Source organism: Fukomys damarensis, unplaced genomic scaffold (assembly GCF_012274545.1).
Source record: "Fukomys damarensis isolate Sample0158 unplaced genomic scaffold, DMR_v1.0_HiC HiC_scaffold_27, whole genome shotgun sequence".
Lineage (NCBI taxonomy): Eukaryota > Metazoa > Chordata > Mammalia > Rodentia > Bathyergidae > Fukomys > Fukomys damarensis.
In genome coordinates this window covers 6,736,802-6,746,042 of record NW_022900939.1, presented here as the reverse complement: position 1 = coordinate 6,746,042, position 9,241 = coordinate 6,736,802, and the positions used below count along the sequence as shown (strand labels likewise).

Below are 9,241 nucleotides of genomic sequence, written 5' to 3'. Positions count from 1 at the left end.
CCCCAAAGAACTCCAGTACTTCCCCACGACATTCAAGACAGAACAGTATTCAGCAGTCTGATTTGTTTCCCACAATACTACACAGGTAGAGAAGCTGCCTGCTATGTCCCCCCAAATTCACACATGGCACATTTCATCCCCAGTGAAGCAGTGCTGGGAAGGGGCGTGAGAGGAACGGTTTCAGTCAGGAGGGTCCCACACTCATTAAGGGGTTTGTCCTTTTATTTTTGGTTGGTCTTGAACTCACAGCGATCCTCCTGCCTCAGCCTCCTGAGTGCTAGGATTACAGGCATGCACCACCACACCCAGCCTTTTGTCCATTACTTTTGGAAACATTATTTGTGTATATGTGTGTGTGTGTGTGTGTGGTACTGAGGCTTGAACCCAGGGCCTTCACATTGAGCTATAACCCAGCCCTTTCTAAACTTTTTTTTAGATTAAAATTATTTTATTTTAGGGTCTCACTAAGACACTAAGTTACCCGGACTGGGTTCAAATTTACCATCCTCCTGCCCCAGCCTCCCAGAGTGCTGAGATTACAGGCTATGGGAGCAGGTTTCTTACAGAAGCAGACTCGGCACCCCCTTGGACTCTCTCTCTCCGTCCCTGCCTCTGCCCCTCTCTCAGGCTCATGCGGTAAGAAGGCCCTCGCACAGGCCGGCCCCGAGACCTTGGGCACCCAGCCTTGAGAGCTGTGAGAAAGAAGCCTCTGCCCTGTGTGAATCACCCAGCCTCGGTCATTCTGCTACAACGGCACCAGCAGAGAAGGCTGTTGCCTCCCCAGCACAGCCCTCGCCCCACAGTGCACCTCGGCTAAATTTAGAACCTGAAACCTAAAGGGAACCTTGTGTGGAAGCAGCCTGCCCAGGTGTGCTTCGAGCTTGGGAGGCTGTGAGCCGGTGTGGGGAGGAAGGGAAGGAGGGGCAGGGTGGAGGGCACGGCGTCCGAGGGCCCTGAGCCTCACGAAGCCTCACAGAGCTGAGGTCACAGTGTGATGAGGCAGAACCAGGACCCCAGTCACGCAGAACCTCTTAGCCAGGCCCTTTCCACGGAGCAGAGCAACAATAATAATTTATTAATAATTAATAATTACTGGCTAGGCTTGGTGGCACTCACCGGTAATCCCAGTTCTCAGGAGGCTGAGGCAGGAGGATCGCCACAAGTTCAAGACCAGCTTGAGCTAGTGAGTTCAAAGACTACACAGCAAGACCCTATCTCAAAAATACAAAATGTAATTTTTAAAAAAATGACTATCATTAGCAGTACAACTTGTTGAGTACTCACCACAAGCCAGGTGCTACTGTCAGCATATGCAAAACCAGAAACCACAGCACAAAGACACCAGCACACAGAGGGGGATCCCTCCCTGCACCCGAGACCCTGAGTACACAAACGTAATGGCCAGGCCAGCAGGATGACAGGTCTGCGACCCACAAACTTTGTGACATGCGGGCCTGTGGCATTGGCCCAGAACAGCCAGAATTTGGCCAGTGGCTAAGTTCCTGTCCCCCCACCCACTGTCACCACCTCCAAGCCGGGACCAGGCAGTCCCATAGGCCCCCCCCGTGCCATCCCTCCCATGCTGGCACCCTCAAGCCCACCTGCTCCTCCGCCTGCTCAGAATCTCTACAGGTGACAGTGGCCAAGTCTCGTTACACAGGCTTTGGATAGGTGGCCTTTGTAGGTTCCCATTTAGGTGTCAAATAAAGGCCAGGGAGCCCAACAAAAGGGCCAAAATTCCAATCTCCAAAGCCATGCTGGTCTGCCGCAGTCTACACCTCTGGCTGTCCATTTCAACTTCAGGCTTTAGATTCCAACTGGCCCGCAGATGGAGCCTGTGCTAGTCAGACTTCCACCAGGATAGCAAGTGGTCAGTTTGCAAAGGGAAAAGGTCTATTTCGGCTCACCGTTTTGGAGATTTCAGTTCATGATTTGTTGACTCCATCGTTTTTGAGCCAAAACAATGACTCCATTGTTTTATGGCCAGGCAGCACATTACCATGGGCAAAAAAACCTCAGGGTCAGACAGCAAAAGAGAGCAGGAGCTGGGATCCCACAATCCCCTTCAAAGCCACACCCTTCCCGCTAGGCCCCGCCTCTTAAATGTAGCGCCTCCTACACATGGGCCTTTGGGAGACCTTAAAGATTCATGCTGCAGCAGAACCTCAGTTTTGTTGGCTGGATCGCTTTGCAGGGGCAAAATCACACTTCTTCAGCCTCAGTTTCCCAGTTACTTCTAGCTGTGTGACCACAACAGGAAGTGACTTGACATCTCTAACCCTGGTTACCTAGTCTCTGGCGAGGATGGTGATCACTGCTGCCTCAGAAGGCAGTGCCATCATCGGTTGAGCTAATGCCCGTCACATGCCTGGCACTGTCCGGTCCACAAGCAGTAGATGTTATCATTGGACGGAAGCTCACAGCAGAAGGATTGCTGAGACCCCATCCCCTCTGCTGCGTGGTCTGTGGATCAGCTCTGGGCCCTCCAGGGCAGCTTCTAGCCTGCTGGGTGAGAGAGGCCACGTGGCAGGAGCAGGGGATGCTTGGCTGCTGCCGCCACACGCATTCCTGCCACCCTCATCTGCCGAATGCATTTCCATCGCTGAATGCCTTGCCATTGGTGGCACACGCCTATAATCCCAGCACTCTGGGAAGCTGAGGTGGGAGGGTCACCATGAATTCGAGGCCAGCTGGATTACCTACTGAGTTCAAGGCCAGCCTGAACTACACAGTGAGACCTCATCTCATTAGAGACTGAGCCTCCAGGATATAAGCCAGTCTCAGGGGAGATGTCGTTCATTTATCACAGGAGTGAATACCTAGTGAGGGCACCACTGGGACAACCAGTTGTATAAATGAGGAAGTTGGGTGGGGACTGGCCACTACTTGACTCCCATCATCGTTGCCTTTTGGGCAGGTGGGCCTTGTCAGTCCCTTTTGTGCTGCTATAACAAAGCGCCTGAGGCTGGGAAATGTATAAAGAAAAGAAGTTCATTTGGCTCATGAGTCTGGTGGCTGAACAGTCCAAACAGCACAATGTCTGGCGAGAGTTGGTTGGTGGTGTCACATGGCAAGGGACAAAGCAGGAGACAGGGAGGGGCCAGGCTCTCTGTGGCACAAGAACTAACCCTCTCCTGGGAGACCCAGCCCACTCCACAGGACCAGCCTTAAGCCCCTCAGCCTGCCAGGCGGCCACAGCCAGTCACCGTCCACCAGGCAGGCCCCGTTCCAATGTCATTACCCTGGGGACTGAGCTCCCAGGAGGAGATCCATCCGCTGCTTCCACCGTTTTCCAGTCGCAATGAAGCAGCAATTTCCAGCTCAAGCATGAAAGGTACAACTTCCCTGATGAGCTACGTTCTTGCTGTGGGCAGGAGAGTGGGAGAAAACCTTGGGAGTTCTGTGCGTGCTTCTGGGTATTGTTGATAATAATAGCGCGAGGCCAATGATAGTAACAACGACTTCTGTTGTTATAAAAAAAATATCTGCAGAGGACTGCACACTTTATTTCGAGAGCGTGAAAGAATGAATCCTGTCACGTCAATTTCCTCCCAAAATCCCTAGATGCTCAAAAGCAGGTTAGTAGCAGGTGTAAAGGACACAACCAGTTGGGACCAGCTCTGTACAGCTGCTCCTTTATGTTGGACTTCACTTCCAAGCCAAACAGCCCTGCGTGAGGCTGGGCCCTGCCCCAGCCCCAGGGGTGAACTGTGATTGGTCTAAATCATATCTGTCCTCCCTACGCATTGGTCAAGGTGGGGGCGTGTGTGCAATTCTGGCCAATGAGCGCTGGGAAGAGGCGTAACAGTGCATACTTGAAGATTCTCTGCTGTCTTCGGAAACAGCAGGAGGAAGGGCTTGGTAGGGTGCGGGGCGGTGCTGTAGCCCTTTTGCTCCGAGAAGGAAAGCAGCCAACCCCTGAGACAGGTGAGCAGAAAGGCAGAGGGAAGGTGGGGCCTTGACCTGGGTTTAATTCACTTAGCATCCCATTCTTCTTTTAGCTTGTCATGTGCTCGACAATCCCATCCACCTCAGGACCTTCAGACATGCTGTTCCTCCCCGCTCTGTGTGATTCGCATCTACCGCGCCTTCAGGTCTCCGATCAGACACTGCCAAGTGAAAACACATCCAGATTCAGGTAGGAAGAGACTTTGCATAGAAAGATGGTAGTGTGCTGACTGGAAAGTTTGATGAGCGCCTCAGGGTGTCCTTCGATGCCCTAAGATCTGCCGAGCTCGGCCCCACACAGGGCCAGTTGAGCAGGGCGTCCCTCTCTGGCCTGTGCACCCAGCATGTGGGACCTCCGTCCCCTAACGGCCTTCTCACTGCTCCGGTGCACTTTCTGGGGTACCCCAAGGTCAAGGTCAGGTAGACAAAGCTGCTGGACCGGTGAATCTGCACCCTGCTCTCTCAGAAGTGGGAGAGGGGGCTCCTGAGTCTGCTGATTTCGTGGCCCCACTAGTGCTGGCTTTTCTTGACCTGAGATTCCACCATCAGTTGTTCCTCTTTTTGTTCTTTAGCTTTTGGTGCCTTTATCAGTTTCAATTCCAGGGAGGGGAAAAATAAAAAAGACAATTCAGATGGCCCCAGTCAGCAGTTAACAACATTTTATGTCCAGGTAACTGTTGTTGGCTCTGTGGGCCATAAGGTTCCTAAATTGCAACTCTGCCTGTAGCTCAAAAGCCATCACAGAACAATATGTAAACTGACTAGTAGGGCCGCGTTCCAATAAAACTTTATTTATAAAACAGGTGGTGATAGATGAACCTTGACAAACATTATGCTGAGTGAAGTCAGCAGATGAAAATCAGGCCACAGGTATATAAGTCCCTCCATAAGGACTATCCAGAACTGGCTGGGCGTGGTGGCTCACGCCTGTCTTGTAATCACAGCATTCGGGAGGCTGAGGCAGGAGGGTTGCCACAGTTCAAGCCCAGCTGGGATACATAGTAAGTTCAAGGTCAACCTGAACTACATAGCAAGATAGTAGCAATAATAATAAAATAATAATAAAACATGTCTTAATCAAGATGTTTAAAAAGAAAGGTATACCAATGCTCTCAGTAGCACTGTTCACAACAACCAAAAAGTGGAACCACCCAAGCGACTGTCAAACAAAATGTGTTCTGCCACACGCAGTGTAACACAGTCCCATGTCCCTAAATGATGGGGTACACTGCGAGAAACGCATGGCGAGGTGATCTCATCATTGCACAGCCATTGGAGCGTACGTAACACAGCGCTGGGTGGTGTGGGTAACTCACTCGACGTGGCCTTTTACTGCAGTCAGGGACCAAGAGATGGAGGGAGGGTAGGGAAAGGGACACAAAAAGAATGAAGATGCGTTAGGTACAGCCCGCAGCCCCCACGATGCATGTAACCATTATGTACCGCAAACCTGCACCAATAAACATTTTTTTAAAGAGCTTTGGCAAACAAGACCTGTCTGGGCTGCTGCCAGACGTACGGCCCACTGTCCCATGCAAACATGTCTTCTTAACATTGAAGAGTGCGTTCTAAACTAACGATAAAGACTATAGCAAAATAGCAAACCAGTAACATGGTCATTTATGGTCACCATCGAGCACCATGCACTATCGATAACTGCTGTGTGGGAGCTTTGTTTATACAGCCATTGCCCAAAAACATAAGTGCACCACATTCTAAGGCTTGCTTCCGTGGGTGACGGGAATTTCTCAGCTCTGTTAAAGCTTCTGGGACCGCCATGGCCTTCCATGCAGTCTGGTGTGGACCTTATGTGGCACGGGTCTGCAGAATTCAGACCTAGAATAATCAAAAGTATGGACACGTGTGCAAGTGAGGTCCCTGGAACAGATGAATTCCCAGAGACAGCAGAACGGAGGTCACTAAGGGAGGGACTGGGACACAAACTTTCCCGTGGGACGGTGCAGACAGGCTGGAAATGGGTAAGAGCAATGGTGGCACAACACTGTGAAATACCCAGTGCCTCGCAGTTCACACTTACAAAGCGTTTAGAGCTGGGGATTTAGCTCAGTGGCACTGCACCTGTCTCACAAGCACAAGGACCCGAGTTCAATGCCCCATACAAAAAAAAAATAGGGTTCAAATGTGGTGCCCAGTAGTGAAGTCCTTGCCTAGCATTCATGAGGCCCTGGTTTTGTCCCTTGTACCACACGCACGCACACACACACAAAAAACGGTCAATTTTATGTTATCTAAATTGTACCGTGATTTTTTAAAACCAGAAAAAGGAAAGAACATGAAAGGGTGGACACTAGAGTGGCTGGTGTGCAGGAAGCAAGAAAGGGATGGTGAGGGAGACGAGGGCGCAGGGCACCTCGTGGCAGGCCTCGTGGATGGAGAGACTCGGGCAGATCCCCGGAAGATCCAGGCACAGGGGCCAGGGTTGGCATACTGCACAGAGCCCCAGAGGAGGGCACCGGTAGGCGGGACAGAAACTGCTATGTACACAGGGTCTGCACACAGATGGAAAGACGATGTGGGCACATCAGACTCCGCTGTGAGACGCAGGGGTGGCTTGAAATGTGTTCTTCCAACGGATCCTTCAGGGGACTTCCCAAACTGTCTAAAGTGGACTCCGTGATGGCATCTGGGCTAGGGGGTGGAGCTACAAAGCTCAGGATGTCCCACCACCACCACACACAATAAAAAATGGTCTGGTCCAAAACACCACAGTTGAGAAAACCACGTGCCTGGGCTAGTAATAATAATTAATAATAATAATAATAATACAAGACTCCTACTTGCCATTCACCGAGGGCCCTCTACATTCAGAGTACTGGACAAGATGCTGTATACAATTTAGCAAACATAATCCCCCCATGCTTTTCCCACAAATCCCTAGAGGGCGTGACAGAAGAGGCTACTGGCCACTTCCCGTCTCGGGTGAAATCTTCGTGTATCTTTAAGGGTTCAGCTCCCACAGGTGCCCTACCGGTGACAAGTGAAGCAGTCTTAGAAGCCTCCTTAGGAAACTCCCAGAATCCCCCACCCCATTTTTTCCCAGGAGCTGCGCCACCGGCGTCAACTCTGTGGAATCTAAGCACTGCACAGGACGCCACCAGTCGACGGGGTCAAACGAAGGGGATTCTGAGTTCACCATAGCTACCGCCTTCTCTTCAACTTCTCAGTGGAACTGCAACACACTTGGGAAGAAAGGCACGAGTCATGCAAGTGACATCCCAGAGGGCGCTGCAGAGCACACACGTTGGTGTGAGCACTGCCCAGGTCAAGCAGTAGATCATTAGCAGCACCCCAGAAACTCCCCTAGGCACTGCCCCACGCTATCCCCACCCTCCGAGGTAGTCAGAGGACTGCTGTGCTGGTGCTCACTCCACAGGTGAGTTTGGGTGTTGGCTCTTAACTCACGAATTTAAGGTATTTTTAACATTTAGTGTTACCAGGCATGCACCGAGTCTGGCCCAGCCTAGTATAGCCCGGGTTCTTTGTTCTTTGGTTCTTGGGAACAGGGAGCAGATAGGTGTTTGGCATCCACATCACAGCCACTGTTCAGAGACGCTTCTGAGAACGAGGTATAGAGCTCTCAGGCTCTTTGTTTCGGGTCTTTAGCAACCTACCAGCTTCTCTGATCTCGCTCCCATTTCGCTCTGTCCTTCAGAACCACAAATGGGCTTTGCCAGGGTTAGATTTGCTTCCCGGTTGTTGGATGTTACCCTGTTAATGTACCCAACTTAACATCTAATAGACTCATTTATCTAAAATTTTGTACACAGTGAACCACTACTCATAATTCAAATAAATAAAAAACCCTGTAAGAGCAATTTCCAAATTTGATGGAAACAATGTTCTTATATTTTAAAAATTCCAGGCGGAATGCCTGTCTTTTAAAAGCTATGTCCTGCAACTGAGGCTTATTTTACTTCAGCTTTATTGGTACATAACCCATATTCCACACATTTCACGCATTTAGAGTGTACTTTAGTGATTTCTAGCATAGTCACAGAGTTGGGGAACCATCATCATAATCAACTTTGGAATACTTTTATTTTCCCCTTTCCGTCTCAGCTATCCCAACCCTAGAACGCCACTTTCTGTCTCATGGAGTTGCCTATTCTACACATTTCTTATTTTGTTTGTTGGTTGGTTTTGGTTTTGGATTTTTGAGACAGGGTCTCACTATGTAGTTCAGGCCAGGCTTGAACTCACTATGTAGTCCAGGCTGGTCTCCAACTGGCGGCAATCCTCCTGCCTCAGCCTCCTGAGTGCTAGAATTACTGAACAGCACTCTATAGACATTTCATATGAAAAGAATGCTACAAACTATGACTGCTTGGGCCGGGGATTTAGTTCAGTGGTGCCACGCCTGCCTCCAAACACAAAGTCCTGAGTTCAATCACTGGTACCAAAAGAAAAAGAAAAAAAAAAATATATATATATATATGACTGCTTCTTTTACTTAGCATAATGGTTTCAAGATCCATCTATGTATGTGTCAGTAGTTCCTTTTTATTGCTAAATGACATTTCATTGTATGGACATCCCACGGTCTATTTAGGCACTCATTGGATGGTGGACATTCGAGTTGTTTCTTCTTTGGCAATTAACACACATTAGTTTTGCCTAACTGCAAACTCTGTACGGTGGATGTGTAAATGTTTTCTGCGTGTGTTTGTTTGTGACACTCTTCCACGTTGTCACCTATAGCTAGAGGTTCTTCATTTTTACTGCTGTACAGTATTCCTTTATTGGATGTACCACAATTTATCCAGACTGCTCCTTACGGACATTCGCATTGCTCCAGGTTTAGAGCTATGACTGATAAGGCTCCGATGAACGTTCCTGCACATGTTTTTTGTTGCACCTGTGCACAGATTCCCACTGGCTGTGCACTAGGACTGAAACTGCTGGGCCATGGGGTGTATTATTTACCCTTCTTGGGTATTTGTTTTTTTTCTAATTTACTGCATAATGCCCGTTTCCTAAAATGGATGAATCAATTTACACTCCCAACAGCAACGCATGAGCCATCTGTTTTCACACTGAGCACATGATCCACCTGGAACCCACCTGTGTATGGTATGAGATGCAGTCGGGTTTCATTTTCTCACTTTGGGATATATGATTAGTGCGTAGCTACGATGCAATAAGCCACCTTTTCCCCACTTCTTTACAAGAACATCTTTGACAAGAATAAAATGTTCGGATTGATGTGAAGATGTTTCTGGACTCTCAGTTCTAAGCCATTTGTCTCTTTCTTTCTTTTTTTTTTTTTTTTTTG

General features: G+C 49.3%; 1 long non-coding RNA gene across 1 annotated transcript in view; it reads left to right on the top strand.

The window, feature by feature from the left end:
• The first annotated feature begins 3,766 nt into the window (after positions 1-3,766).
• Positions 3,767-9,241, top strand: part of LOC117283515 — a 7,827-nt gene continuing 2,352 nt past the window's right edge. The window contains exons 1-2 of the long non-coding RNA XR_004514528.1: positions 3,767-3,927; positions 4,002-4,138. This is a non-coding gene — a long non-coding RNA (uncharacterized LOC117283515). The remainder of the gene's footprint in view (positions 3,928-4,001; positions 4,139-9,241) is intronic.